Source organism: Rhinichthys klamathensis, unplaced genomic scaffold, assembly GCF_029890125.1.
Source record: "Rhinichthys klamathensis goyatoka isolate OS25496 unplaced genomic scaffold, OSU_Roscu_1.1 h1tg000599l_1, whole genome shotgun sequence".
NCBI classification, from domain to species: domain Eukaryota; kingdom Metazoa; phylum Chordata; class Actinopteri; order Cypriniformes; family Leuciscidae; genus Rhinichthys; species Rhinichthys klamathensis.
In genome coordinates, this window is record NW_026607054.1 from 335,522 (window position 1) to 350,315 (window position 14,794).

The 14,794-nt window shown below is 39.4% G+C and overlaps 1 long non-coding RNA gene across 1 annotated transcript; it reads right to left on the bottom strand.

The window, feature by feature from the left end:
• Nucleotides 1–7,167: 7,167 nt before the first annotated feature.
• On the bottom strand, nt 7,168–14,590 carry LOC130075718 (uncharacterized). The gene is made up of 3 exons (XR_008805567.1): nt 14,502–14,590; nt 14,296–14,340; nt 7,168–7,232 (listed from the first exon to the last, which is right to left on the bottom strand). It is a non-coding gene; the product is annotated as an uncharacterized LOC130075718 (long non-coding RNA).
• Nucleotides 14,591–14,794: the final 204 nt, after the last annotated feature.

A 14,794-nucleotide genomic window follows, 5' to 3' on the forward strand; every position in this document is an offset into this window, starting at 1 on the left:
GCGACAAGCAAGACCTGCTCCTCATCCTCCCTGACCTTGCGCAGGGTCTGCGCAAGAAGGCTCACTGGGGGAAATGCATATTTGCGGCCCTGCGGCCAGCTGTGCGCCAGTGCATCCGTGCCCTCTGTCAGGGAATAAAACAGGGCGCAATGGGTCGAGTCGTGAGAGGCAAACAGATCTATCTGTGCGTCCCCGAACTGGTCCCAAATCAGCTGAACCGACTGGGGATGGAGTCGCCATTCTCCAGGGAAGGGCTGAAACCGTGAGAGCTCGTCTGCACAGTTCAGGGCTCCAGGAATATAAATGGTTTTGTGGTATATAAAGACATGGCGCCAAACTTTGAGAGGGAGCATCTGGGACATAGTAGATGACGTTTACACTGTCGGAATTATGAGGACATGTCCTCTGTCCTCATAAACCCAAATGTCCCCATAGTGCTGGTGCGTATTCAGGTAAAAAGTCCTCGTAAACCACAAAAACAAACACACACACACACACAACAGCTAAACAGAGATTAGATGAAGCAGCAGAGATGGCGAGTAAGGAGCAATCCGATGAAAAGTTGGCATTTTCGAGGTGGACACAGGGGTGATAGTAGAAAAAAATCCTGAGCCTGAACTTTTTTCCCTGGGAGGTAAGCGGGCCCCTAAGCCAAGATATATGCCCTGATCAACATAATTGTCAAGCGGGATCCAGGGGTGTGCTCCCCTGCGAGAACATTTTGATAAATACCGGTAGTCTCTTAAATGATAGATTCTGGTGACTTTTATATAAATGAACATCATTCAGACATGAGATGAACAAACCCAATACCAGCCTATATTACAGTAGCATCTTTGTGTAAAGCACCAGAGCTCCTGGGACCCTGGCCTGGTAGGCCTGTTCATTAATGCATCCCTGCTTTTAACTAGTCACTTACCTGCATACTTATTGCTTGTATAGCATACTGAGACTACAGATACTACAGCCATACCAAGAAAGGTCAGTGGGTGGCAATTACAATACTCCAAAGTAAACTAGGAATTGATTAGTAGCCTAACCATTGACTTAAGATAGTGCTACTTAATTTATTATTCCAATATTAAATATGATACTAAATCACACCAAAAAAAGGACTTTTGTGATGTGCTGTGCTGTCTTTGCATTTGAACATTACACATTATAAACAGGACACGCTGAATAAACGTTAGCCAATACAAACATATTTTTAGAAAATAGTTGACAATGAATAGACAGGAGTCCTGTCACATGACCAATGATAGCAAAACGAATCACTTATTCTAAAAAGAATATATCAAGTAAGTTATAAGTTTAGATGAATCCGAAATATGGGGCTGTGTTAATAGTACAACGTTCGTCATTTAACGAATTTTAAAAACACGGATGGATGAAATTTTGACAGAAAAAAACACAACAAAGAACAAAATTTAAACTTAGCCCGTCAATTTACAATTATCTTCTCTCTCTGTGCGCGCGTCAGTGTTTGTGATAGAGAGCTCGCGCTGCACTGATACACTTTTTAATCCATAAGTAACCAATGCGCTAGTTTTCATACAAAATAATTATGTAACATAATTAGGTACTTTACTTATTATTAACACAAAAACGTAATGCAGGCTACGTTTCTCAACACTGAATGAATAAATAAATATAACGCCGGTTTCTCCAAACTCGCGTTTATCACTATAGCCTATCCACAAATCACAGAACTTTCATAATCACTAGGACAAAGCGATTTTAATTTTATTTAGATTTATTGTTCATCAATACTTAAGCATTTTATAATTTGCGTGGCTGAATGATGTTTTCCTCTTATCTGAGTGACCATGAATGACGGAGTATTTTAAAATAATCCATGCGATCACTCCCGTGTGATAATCGAATCCAGATTAAGTTAACTAAAAAACACTATTTCAACTTTCCATATCCACAACAGCCCGTTTACCTTCAGGAGTCAGAAGAACCGTGACTACTGTCCTCGCTTATGAACTCAGTCAGACGGCGCGCGCGGGAGTGGAAGCGGGATCCTTCTGTCGATTTTCAGTCTCTTTTTAATGATAGGCCTTACGCATCTGTCAATCATCTCCGCTTGCTATTTGGGGAATGAACCCAGCGCTATGATTGGTCGAACTCCGCTTCTTTTGCTTGATTTGAGGACTGCCCGTGCACAGAAGCGTCACCAGATTTTTGCGTAGTTTAAAAAAGAATTTTTAGAGAGACAAATCGTACCAGCGTACTTTGAGGTCAAAAATCGTATCCGCTACGCAAAATGCGTACAGGTTGGCAGGTCTGGGTCAGATTACGCGAACCTGATTTTTTTTTCTCGCAGACACGTCTGTACGCCGGAAATCCGGCGTGGCGCCGGAGCGCTATCAGGCCTGTGGACATATAAGCACTACTTCTGTTCTACTCATTTCAACTGACTTGTGAAAACTGCAAAAAAAATCCAAAATTATTTGACATAATATAGCAACTTGTTTTAACAGTTACGCAAATAGTTACTTTCCCTGGTAACGACTAACGAGTTACTTATATTATAGAGAAATTCCGTTACTAACTCAGCTACATTTTGGAACAAGTAGTGAGAAACTATAACTAATTACTTTTTTAAAGTAACGTTTCCAACACTGATCACACATCTAATGAGAACTTATACTTGCATCTTTGGAATCAGATATGCATCTTAAGTGAATAACTGGCCAAACACTGCAGCATGATGAGGATATAAATCTGTGTGCAGCTGACGTGTCTTCAGCGTCCGGGATAGCATTTGTGTATGGGTGAAATAAGGACAATTACAAAGCCAAATAATTGTTTGGTATATTTGGATACCCAAATCTATTTTATATTTGTTCTATGTGGATATTTTATATTGAGATATTTAAACTAAGCTCCATTTTTATTTATGTATTACATATAAATCTTGATATGAATTTATATGTAACTATAAAAGACAGCTAAAACGATAAAGCTGGTGGGGGCCTAAGGCTTGTACTGTATACTGATGGAAATACATTTTTTACAAATGAAATGAGAAGAGTGACCATAATTATATATAAAATATTTATTAGACATTTTTATTTATTATCCTTAAGTGAGGCAGATCAATAATATTGTTGAATATTAATTGTCCCCAACTAAGCAAGCCAAAAGCCAAGGCAACAGTGGCAAGGAACCAAAACTCCATCAGTGACAGAATGGAGGAAAAAAACCTTGGGAGAACCCAGGCTCAGTCGGGGGCCAGTTCTCCTCTGGCCAACGAGCGAACAGTGTCTGTTTATGATCCAGGCAGCATTACAGGCCAGAAGTCAGATTGGATCAGAACATTATATTATGCAGTTCATCTGGTTGGAAGTCGGAGTCATCACGCCGGTATGGAGACGAGATTGTTGAGGATCAGTGCCGATGGCTGTCGTGACGATGAGGCCTTCACAGGGCTGATGAAGGATGCGTCATGGATGTGTCCAGGTGCAGGTCCACCATCTGATCTGGATACGGCCGGGATCCGGCGGACTGCGGCAAACCTCGGATAAACAGAAGGACTAGTATTAGCGTAGACGCCATCCTTCTCATGATGTAACGAGTTCATCAGGATTTATGGGAGTGTTCCCGGTGTTCTGACCGACAATGTCTAAAGCAACACCAGTCCTAATTTCAGTTAAAATGACAAATCTGCATTCTTACGTCCTCATTCATACTGTTACCAAGCTTGAGTTGAGTGAGAAGTCCCCCAGTAATCGTGTCCTGCTGTTATTTCTGCATACATGTGAGTTTTGGTTTGTATTAATGTCCTCAGACAGCATCTGTTGGGCGACTGCTGGGCTGAGCGTAATCGAGCATTGGCTCCATGTTGCCTATTGTTTGAATCTCGAGACTGCGTTTGTAAACTGTATCTCACTACTGTCTATAGACGGCGTGTTTGCATAAACTCTGATGATTGCTGGACTGACCTGCTCTCACACACGCTCCCCGCCTGTGACGTCACTCCTGGGGGACAGCGGCGGCTTCTGCGGGTTCGGCAGCCGGCAGGAGTTCCTCATTCACTGCTCCTCCCCATCCAGCGGACGGCAGCAGCTCCGGCCCACGGCCCACGGCGGAGACTCCGTCAACCATGAAGCTTCTGCAAAATGATTCAATGTAATGCAAATGTCCAGGCCTGGTCCTCTCCTGTTCTTCAGTGTCGTCGCTCCTGCTTTCATCCTCCGTGAGACACTCGAGACCGGTGCTCATCTCGGCCTCGTCCTGCTTGCCACAGTAACACAGTTAAATATTGTTTAAAATATGAAGAATCATTAAAACTGCTCGACTGAAGAACTGGCTGTTGTGTGACAGTAATTTCATCTATTAAACAAATCTAGTTATTTATTAGTCTGCAGACCTGCCAACCTCGACCCTTTTGTTGAGTACCATCAGTGGGACGGGACACGAGGTTTGGGTGGGCTCATATATTCTCACAGGTTTGAGAATGCAAGACAAACACAAACACACGCCTATCTTCATTATTCTAGTTTTGACTTCTAACGTTTTTTGAATTTGACCCAAATCAAAAAGTTCTCTTGCACCGCACTGAATGGGCTACATTATAATGTACACTACATTATAATAAACGCCTCAAACCTATTTTTATTCATGATTAACATTGATTTGCATAAAGTGTGCTGGTCAAGTCTAAAATTAAGAAACTCATAGCAAACAGTAAAAAAAAAAAAAAAAAATTCTGTGTACATGTGATTCATTTAAAATAGGCCACTTCATTTATTATTCCAATATCCAAATATGATATAAATCCCACAGAAAAAGGTTTTATATTTGTGCTGTCTTGCACATTAGCTGAATAAACGTTAGCCAATACAAACATACTGTATATAAATCCAGGGTTTCTGCAGGGTTTAGTCAGTCAAATTTAAGACATTTTAAGACCTTTTTATGACCATTAGGATTTAAATTTATGACCTACACGAATTACGAAAAATAACTTCCTTTCAAAAGTCTTTTTTATTGACTTTCATTAAAAGTAATAAGTTTCATTATTTAAAGGTTCCATTTTCTTAAGAGTAACAAACTGAAGGCTCCCTTTTCCTAAGTATCAATAACACAGGAACAACACTTAACAATTATCACGATAATATATCAGTCAATATCGATAAGTATCACGATAAATGACAAATCTTTATTTCTTTCAACTTTAAAGGCAGATTTTTGCTCCTAACTGAAAGTTGTAGAAGAGCGTTAATTGTGGTTTTAAACTACTCTTTATTGTCAGAACATATCATGACAAACACTTGCCAAACAGGTGAACATTTCACAAATCTGAGGTAGAAAATTCAAACATTTGTCATTTTTCCTTCACAAAATGAATATCTTTATTGGAAAATTAATTTCTTTTTAAATAATATCAAACATTTTTCGAACTCTCGATATCGTTTTATAGAGAAAAAATTATAGCGCGATAATGAATGAATGAGCATATCAATTTAAGACGTGGCTAAATGTAATTTAGGACCTTGTATGGAAAATCTGGGTGTTTTTATGACTTTTTATGGCCTAAAATTCATATTGTTAAATTTAAGACTTTTTATGACTCTGCGGAAACCCTGTAAAAAACTGTTGACAATGCATAGACAGGACCAATAGTAGCGAAACGAATCGCCAATTCTGAAAAGAATATCAAGTAGGCCTATATAATGAGGGGTTTTGTATTATCCATCATTATCCATTTTTAGAAATCGTTAAAATACCGTTAACAAAACCCCTCATTATATAGGCCTACTTGATATGATGCTCTCTGATATTTTGACAGAAAACAAAACACAAGCAAGAACAAAAAGTAGACTTACAGTAGCCCGTCTTCTCTCTCTGTGTGCGCGTTTGTGGCGGAGTTCGCGCAGCACTGAGACAATGGTACTTTTAAATCCATAAGTAATTAACACGCTAGTTTTCATCCTTATAATGAGGTACTTTAGTTATTTTTAACACAATAACATTACACATTCTTCATGCTACATTTCTCAACACTGAGAATGAATAAATGCTTGTTCCTCCAGACTCGCAGTTGTCAGTCATCCACAAGTCAGAGCACTTTCATAAAGACATAGCGATTTCAAGTTTATTTAGATTATATTGTTCAGAGTGACTATGAATGACAGAGCGCATTTTTAGAGTCGATCCATGCGATCACGCAGAGGATTAAGTTAACTCAACTCAATATTTCAACACATCTCCCCCAGCCTGTTTCCCGTGAGGAGTCGGACGCAGCGAGACGACTGTACGGTCCTCGCTGAAGACATCCGTCAGGCGGCGGGAGTGAAAGGGGGATCCAGCGGGATTCTGTATTGCTGTCTCTTTTCAATCACAAGCCTTACGCTTTTGTCAATCATCCAGGCTTGCTATTTGGGGAATGAGCCAGCGCTATGATCGGCCGAACTCTTCTTCTGCTGTTGCTTGATTTGAGAACAGCACTTGCTCCAGGTTTTTGCGTAGTTTAGAGTGACAAATCATACCAGCGCACTTTTAGGTCAAAATGCGAACAGGTTGGCAGGTCTGAGTCTGTTCTATCTCAAATAATGTCTTTTTGATTTAAAGGCCTGAAACAAAAAAATCTCTTTTTCTTACTTTTTTGGCTTCACGATTCTTCATTCTCTCTACAAATCTGAACCATGGGAAGATCTGCCATGTTCTCTGTAGTTAAGAAAGTTTTTGCATCAGGCACATGCAATTTCACTTCGTCCTCGATCTCACCCAAGAGCTCTTTGTTGTGTTGTTCCATTATCCATAGAGTCATGAATTCGCAGCCCAATTCCTCATCCGTTTCTGCAATTCCTGCAAGCAATACATTTCCAGTGTTTAGTAAAACATCACCAGTCATCAATGATCTGTGTTCAAAAAGCCAACTCACTTTCGAAGTCTTTTTCGGCAAGGTGTGCATATTTTATCTGCAGGGTTTTTTGGTTGATCAGTATCAATCTCTTGAGTACTGGGTAAAGAAGATCATTTTCCAAGCAGTGACGCCCTGCAACATAGGCTTGGCTCATGATGTGGTTCGCTGTCTCTTCAGTCAGGCACCCGCAGTTTCTTCTCATGAACTCCCTCAAGCTCACATACCCAGGAAGAGGTTCCATTACCAGGATGGTTTGGTCTTGCAAGATGAAACGCTCATACAACCGAATGAAATGGTCGCAAGTTGGAGGCTTTTGCATTTTCAGCAATGTAGTGCCCTCTTCCTCAAACTCAGGCTAAAGAAAAGAGAGTGACAAAACATTCGCGTGAGGGAAATGACAGATGAAAGCATTAGCTATGTTTCCATCACCCTGTTTTTATGCACATTTTAAAGCCTCGCATCAGAAACGTGATGGAAACGGCAAATGAGAAAAAAATCCCTTAAGTCGCAAAAATGTTCACACACTCGCTTGGTGTTTTTGACTTGTGCGAAAAAGGATTAATGCGAATATTGGGAGATGGAAACGCATTTGCCAAATTATTTTGATTTATATTCAAAATAAAACCATTGTAAGCACATCACACTTAAAACACATTTATAAGGTTGTTAAAGGTCGTCCCTGCTCGATAAGATAAGTTTCATTTTACAAATTCTACGTTCTGTCTTTGTTGTCCGTTATTAAAATGCTACTTTGTTTGCTTGTGTTACTACTCTTGTCTTCTGACCTGATATTAAGGATGAAAACACATCAAAATAACATTAAGCTAGTGACTACTTGTCGTGTGGCTGAGCAGTGTAGCGAAAGGATAATCATATTTTTCTTACTTGTATTAACATACGAAAACAGCTCTCAGACGGGAACCGACTCTCACCATTCTCTTAAAGCAGTCGCTCATTGAGTCGAACGACACACATCACTACTGTAAGACTGGAACAACTGGTTGAAGAGATCTGACCACTGGTCTATGAGACAAAGGACCTCGCTGGAAATTAAAAATTGACTTCCCCCTCTTCCCCTGAGACAAAGTCTCACCTTATCTACATTTCATTCTCTCTCAGGCACACCTAAAACTCACACAAGAATCTATATGGTTTAATGTGAATAATTATCAGAGTAGTATACATATTTAGCATCATTCGAAATGTCTCAGTGTGACTGGTACAAATGTCTCATTTCCAAATAAGTAAAACAAAAGGTAATATGGTTTTTAAGAGTTTAGAGATAACTGGCACCAGTGTTGTGCCTGAACACGTTCATATTTTGGGCGAACATGAACTGAACGTACTGTCGGCTATTACTGCCTGATGAACGTTACTGTGAACTCGTTCATTCTGGTGTCTGTGAACGCACACTCTCTGTTTAACTTGGGGTGCCAGATCTCTACAGAGCCTTCCAGGCGAAAACCCGGCTAAAACACACCGTAAACAGGCCTTAATATGTAGCGAAAAAAACACCCAATCTGGCAACACCAGTGTCGCACCGCCGCATGCGTCGTCAAAACAAAAAGCAGCATGTAGTCGAAAAAGCAGCGGGGAGGCGTCGTATGATTATTTAAACAAGTTTTATGACAAGGTCGGTGAGGATGGCAAAATCGTACATTTCTGTGCAAACTTTGCCCGCCGATCAAATAATTGCTGTATAAGGCCTGTTTACGGTGTGTTTTAGCCGGGTTTTCGCCTGGAAGGCTCTGTAGAGATCTGGCACCCCAAGTTAAACAGAGAGTGTGCGTTCACAGACACCAGAATGAACGAGTTCACAGTAACGTTCATCAGGCAGTAATAGCCGACAGTACGTTCGACTGTTGTTTTATATGGGCTGTGGTGGCAATTATTTAACAAAAAAAAATAGCTCCCAGCAACATATGGAAAAAAAGAACTATGAACTAGTTCATTTTAAAATTTGTGAACTGAACTTTGAACTAGTTCATGTAGAAAGTGAACTTTCTCAACACTGACTGGCACACAAAGGATCAACTCTGAATGCAAACTACCATTGTTTCCATGTGAAAGAGGTTCTGGCTATTTAATGGAACGCAGCAAGGGATTCTGGGCATTTCTGTCCTCAGATCAGCCCGTGAGACTGAGAGTGTCCGAGACTCTCAGCCTCAAGTATTTTTTTTAAATGTTGGGTTTGCATCTCTTCTCTTTATTCCAGAGCATTTGATGTTTTGTATCGATTATCTTTGGATTTATTATGTAATTGGCATGATACATTTACCTGACATAATAAATTGTTACATTTGATTATTCTAACTGACTTTGACACTATTTTCATTAGAGTTAAAAGGAATAGTCAAACATAGGGGTGTGACGGTTATTATATAACCGTGAGACCGACGGTTATAGTTGAACACCGTCATTAGAACACTATAACCGCCAAAACCGTGCTATTAAAATATGTTTTACAAAAAAAATTTATCATAGAGAATGTTTAAATACTAATATCAGCTTAAGAGGGAAACGGAGGCTGCTACTGCTGGAGATGATTCGGGAGAGGTCTGTCTGTACTTTACCGATCAGAGCGCGCGCTGACACGGAGTAAAGCCTCGTTTATACTCGACCTGTCCGCACGAGCGCGAAGGTGCGCGCGGCAAAAATGACGCGTTCGGTGCGCAAGACCGGCAAGACCCCATTTGGCTTGGCTGTGTGCACGGCTTTTTTGTAACAGCGCGCGCGACGCCGCATCCGAGGATGAACGACTTCAAGCCGAATCTGCCCGAGCATGCACGTCTCACCGCAACGGCACGCAGTTTGCGCGTCTAAATTGCAAAGTTCATTCCAAAGTTTTTTCGTTAAGGTTTGTTTACTGTGTGTGATTTATTTAAAACAAAGCACGTTCATTGCAACGTTTGTTTGTTAAGGATTTGTTTACTGTGTGATACATTTAATGGAAAGCACATTCACTTCTAGTTGTCTTGCTGTTCATGTTAAATAAACGCCAGTAGCTAATCAGTGTCTGCTTGTTTATTCAAACTAAGTTGTCCTATAACAGACGAACAGTTATTCAAACCCCCCCCCCATGACGGTTATGTTACGAACCGTCACATTTGACTCACGTCATCACCAATTCTGAAACCGGCACACCCCTAGTCAAACATTAACATTTAATGATGCTCATTCGAAAAAGATTTGCTTCACGTTTGGATGGAAACCCAGCTAATGAAAAAAAAAAAAAAACTTTACATGAACTCTATAACCAGCGTGGGAATTATACCGCGGCCACGCGGCCATGGCCGCCGTTGCCCTACACTTTGGCCTTCATGCCCCGTGAAAAAAAAATCATCGTACGGCCACAGTGGTCTGTGTGCCCTGGCCCTGTCCAAGTTCCATGTATAAAGCGCCAGTGCGGCATAGTGGGCTTGCTTTGAATTACAGCGAGCCACCCAAGTAGTCTCTTAACTTCAATTAGTTCGTGGATTCGCGCAGGTGCAGTGTTATAATCACATCGATGATCTCATGCCTCAAAACAGCAGTGCAAGAAGCATGTAACGTCAGCACCAACAGAAGAACGACACTCAGGAAAGCATCGGCGCACTGAAGCGTTTTTTTTTAATAGATCAAAGTTACTATAAGATTTTATGTTATTACCTTGACAAACTATATCATTAAAAAGATATAAGACTCACGTTTCAGTATTTGACCACTATTGTATTCTGAGAAATTTATATTGACAGTTATGTCTAATAATTTGCGTCAGACGCTCCCATTCATAAAAAACTCCTGTGTTGTCGTCATGACAGTGATTCACAAAACAACGTCCCTCACGGCTTTTAGCTCAAAAGTGTGCAGATTTGGAAAAATATTGATATATTCTCAGTTTACATCAGATTTATATTGACAGTAGGGCTGTAACGATACGCGATATAAAATCGAAATCGCGATACTCAGGTCCACGATCCTGTATCGCGATGTGAGAAGGCAGAATCGCGATCACACCCCTTCCAACTCCCAGAGTTATCCTTCCTGTCCTGAACCAGGGCTCGAATTTCGGCGCGGGTATTGCGCATAATTCTAATCATTCCCGCAAATCATTCTTTTAACAACTATCTTCCAGACGCAATTTCACAAACAGCGTGAGTGTTCAGCGGCGCCGCGCGTCTTCTATCTCTTCTCATAATGTGTTGTGTAAGGCAAGCATCAAGCGCTGCGGCGATAAAACACTCGCGTTTAGGAGTCGGGACCATAGACTGTAAGGTCGCTACATGACGGATATTCACTTGCACAATCGGGCCAGCTGTGCATCGTGACTGAAGTCTTTTTAAGTCTTACCAGTTTAAACATTCAAGCGATTTTAAACTAATCAGTGCTCGCGCGCTCTCTGAGATTATTTTCTATGCGCACATTCATAGAAAATCCGCCTCAAAAACAGCTGGCCAGTAACTATTTTTCGCGGATTATATTGCTTTAACACGCAAAATTGTCAATTTCGGTCTTTGTGAGTAGGCTATACTCTAAATATAGTCGGTTTTGTCTTTAATAAGCATAAAACGCATGCCAGTATAATGAACACAGGATCCGTGCACTAGCTCTTAAAGTGACGGCAGCCATATGTGTCTGTCATTAATTTTGTTGTCAAAACAACAAAAGATGGCTTTAAGTTAAAGGAATCAGGATTAATAGCCTATGTATTTAATTTATTCAGGACTAAAATACCACCCAGTGTTATTTTCCATTTGATTACTTTATTCAGTATCTGTATATGAATACTAGTGTTAGACCTATTCAAAAACTTTTCTCTTTAATTGTCTTTATTTGTATCTTTATTCTATTGTATTTATTTGTGCTACTTTTTTCAATTTAATTAAACAATTTAAATCAAGCTTCCTTGTGATGTGTAAATTCTTAACAACAATATTACCCCATTGTAAAAATGCAATGAGCGCAAACATTTAGGCAAGATAAATGTAATAATTTTGTTTGGAAAAAATGCCCCCCCTTTCTCCCCCTCAAACAAAAAAAAATCCCCCCCATGAGAATCATCTAAGGGGGGATTTCCCCCCCATTTTCCAAAACGAAATTCAGGCCCTGAGAACTACCACATCTTTAAATTACTATTAGTATTATTTGAAGTTAACATTATAAAATATGTAGACCTACACCACAAAACTAGTTGAGGATAAATTATTTAAAATTTGGCAATTTCAGCATTATAGACGTGAAATTTGCAGCCAAAACTTGAAATATAAGTTCTCAGAAAGTGCATTAAATTAATCCTCAATTGACCGGCAACACGTCCAACATGCAGATGCATATCCTACGGCACCATCCCGAAATCAATTTAGTTGGAGTACAGAACACAACCCAAAAGCAGCAGCCTACACTGCCTAGTATAGTTTAATCATTTGCATAGTTATTATTGTTCTTTGGTGTTTAGATTATACAGGTTTTTCCTAATGTTATTTAATAAAAATACCGGTATTTTTTTTTTCTCTCAAAATCTCTTTTTTTCACCACAAGCCCCGCCCCCTCAAGCCCCGCCCCCATGATAGAATCGCGATACGAATCGAATCGTGGGTCAAAAATCGTGATACGAATCGAATCGTGGGTTTGGTGTATCGTTACAGCCCTAATTGACAGGAATAATATTTTATTGAATTTATAGCCAAATGCGTCGATGTAATCATATGAGCGCTGTATATTGATGTGCTGTGTTTTCAATTCATACCAGCAGCCTGAGGGCGCTCTACTGAACATTATAGTCCATATTTGAAACACATGAAGAAGAGCGTTCGACAATGCAGGAAATCCCAAATCCCCGACCACAAACGAGATTCATAAATTTTGGGGCATCTCGCCCGGGGGGCGGGTAGGGTTAGGATTAGGGTTAGGTTAGGGTTAGGGTTAGGTTTAGGTTTAGACCTAGGTTCGCTAGCTAGTTCTGTGCCTGCCTGTGTGCGCTATTGTGCGCGCTGACCCTGGTCAACGAGAACCCGCATGAGAGATGTGAAGCAGGACGTAACCCCGCCCCCCGGGCGAGATGCCCCAAAATTTATGAGTCCAGACCACAAACAGAGCTAACAGATCGCTGTAACATACAGATAATGTCGTTTTGAAGACAATAAACATTTTTGCAATGATATTTGACTTACCTGTGTTCTTCGAGCCATGTCAGGCATTTTCATAATAATAGATTATATGTATAATGTTATTCTAATCGATAGACTTTATCATCATTGCATTATACATAAAATATTATATTTTCTGTCTGATTTTTTTTTATCTGAAGCCAAATCAGATCACAGAAGGTTATTTAGAACACTCGACTTGAGTTATAAAGTAAGTTTGGAGCACAAACATGGTTTTAATCTCATAAATTGTCGTGTATTGATGCTCTGCTAAGCTAATAAATAAAGTCATATGACATGATCTTGAAAAACATTTACCTAAATACAGAGTTTTAGACATATCATCTTCAGATTTTAAGTATAACATGGTCAGACATGTGGCTTTAGCTGCAGTGCATTTCTAGATTGATACAATGCCAACTTCAATTTTATTTTCATGAAGATGTTTCATAAAAAAAAATGTCTCATAATTTCTGAATTATCATGTTTCTGAATGCTTTTATTGGCATTTACGTTGTTTCTATTGTTGTGTGAGGGTGTATACCTTCTGGATGTAATGGCTCTCTCTCTCTCTCTCTCATTAATTTTTTTTTGTTTTTTTTATTAAAAAAGTCATAATCCATGTCTTATTCCAAATTAGGATGTTATGGTATCAATCTGAATGGGAAAACCATCGAATTGTACTGAATGGCCTTTGTGCCCTGTCATATGGCCTTGGTGCCCCTAAAAAAAAAGAAAAGGTGGAGGCCAAATGGCCTTGCCCCTAAAATTACATAATTCCCACCTTGTCTATAACCGATGCTTCTAGGCTTTGGTTGTGTAATTCAGTTATATATCATACTATCTATATTACCGAATTTAAAAGCCAATTCTTACTAGAGAATTTCAAGAAGATAAAACTTAGAATTAGTCTTAGATTTTTCTACATTGTTTCTGTTAATAATGTATTGTATCAAGTGTCCATTTCATTATAATATTCATATTTATCATAAATAATTGAACATGTATTTTAAGGTCCGTTAAAGAGGGGTTGAGGTGGGGTCACATTTGAGCATTTAAAAATTGACTTGAACGTAACGCAATAGTTACTTTCTGAAGCAACTAGTTACTTTTATAATTTGTAACCGAGTAACTAATTTTGTTACTTTTTGGAAGAAGTAACTAGTAACTGTAATTACTTTTTAAAAGTAACTTGCCCAACACTGGTTATATATCATACTATCTATATTACCAAATTTAAAACACCAATTCTTACTAGAGAATTTCATGAAGAAAAAAGTCTTGTCAACTTACCGATGTTTCCCAAAGTCTGCACCTCTCAACAAATTTGATGTCAACCTAAAAAATAAAGACATTTTTTTGCAAATGATCATCTACAGTCTACATTTTTTAAACACTTTTTGATCAAAACTGTCAACACTGATGTTTATGGCAAGACTCAAGGTTCACAGAAGGAAACAAGGGACAAAACGTTTGTTTGTGGAGAAAGAGCAACATACTTTCTGGCCGTCCGATCTTCTAATTCCTTCATGGACACGATCATCATATCCCAGTTTCTTTCCCACTTTATAAAGAAACCGAAAGTATTGATGTTGCAGTGTCGGTTGATGAGGAAACATTAAGGTCACTGAAAAACACACAGCAACAATGTGTTAACGTACAGCATGAGACTGAACACACCAGAGCAGATCAGGAGCCAGTCTGAGTGGAGATTACAAACAAAACCACAACAACAGATTGAAATGGACATGAATCCAGTGGTATGTGATACCTCTACTATAAGTAAAAATAT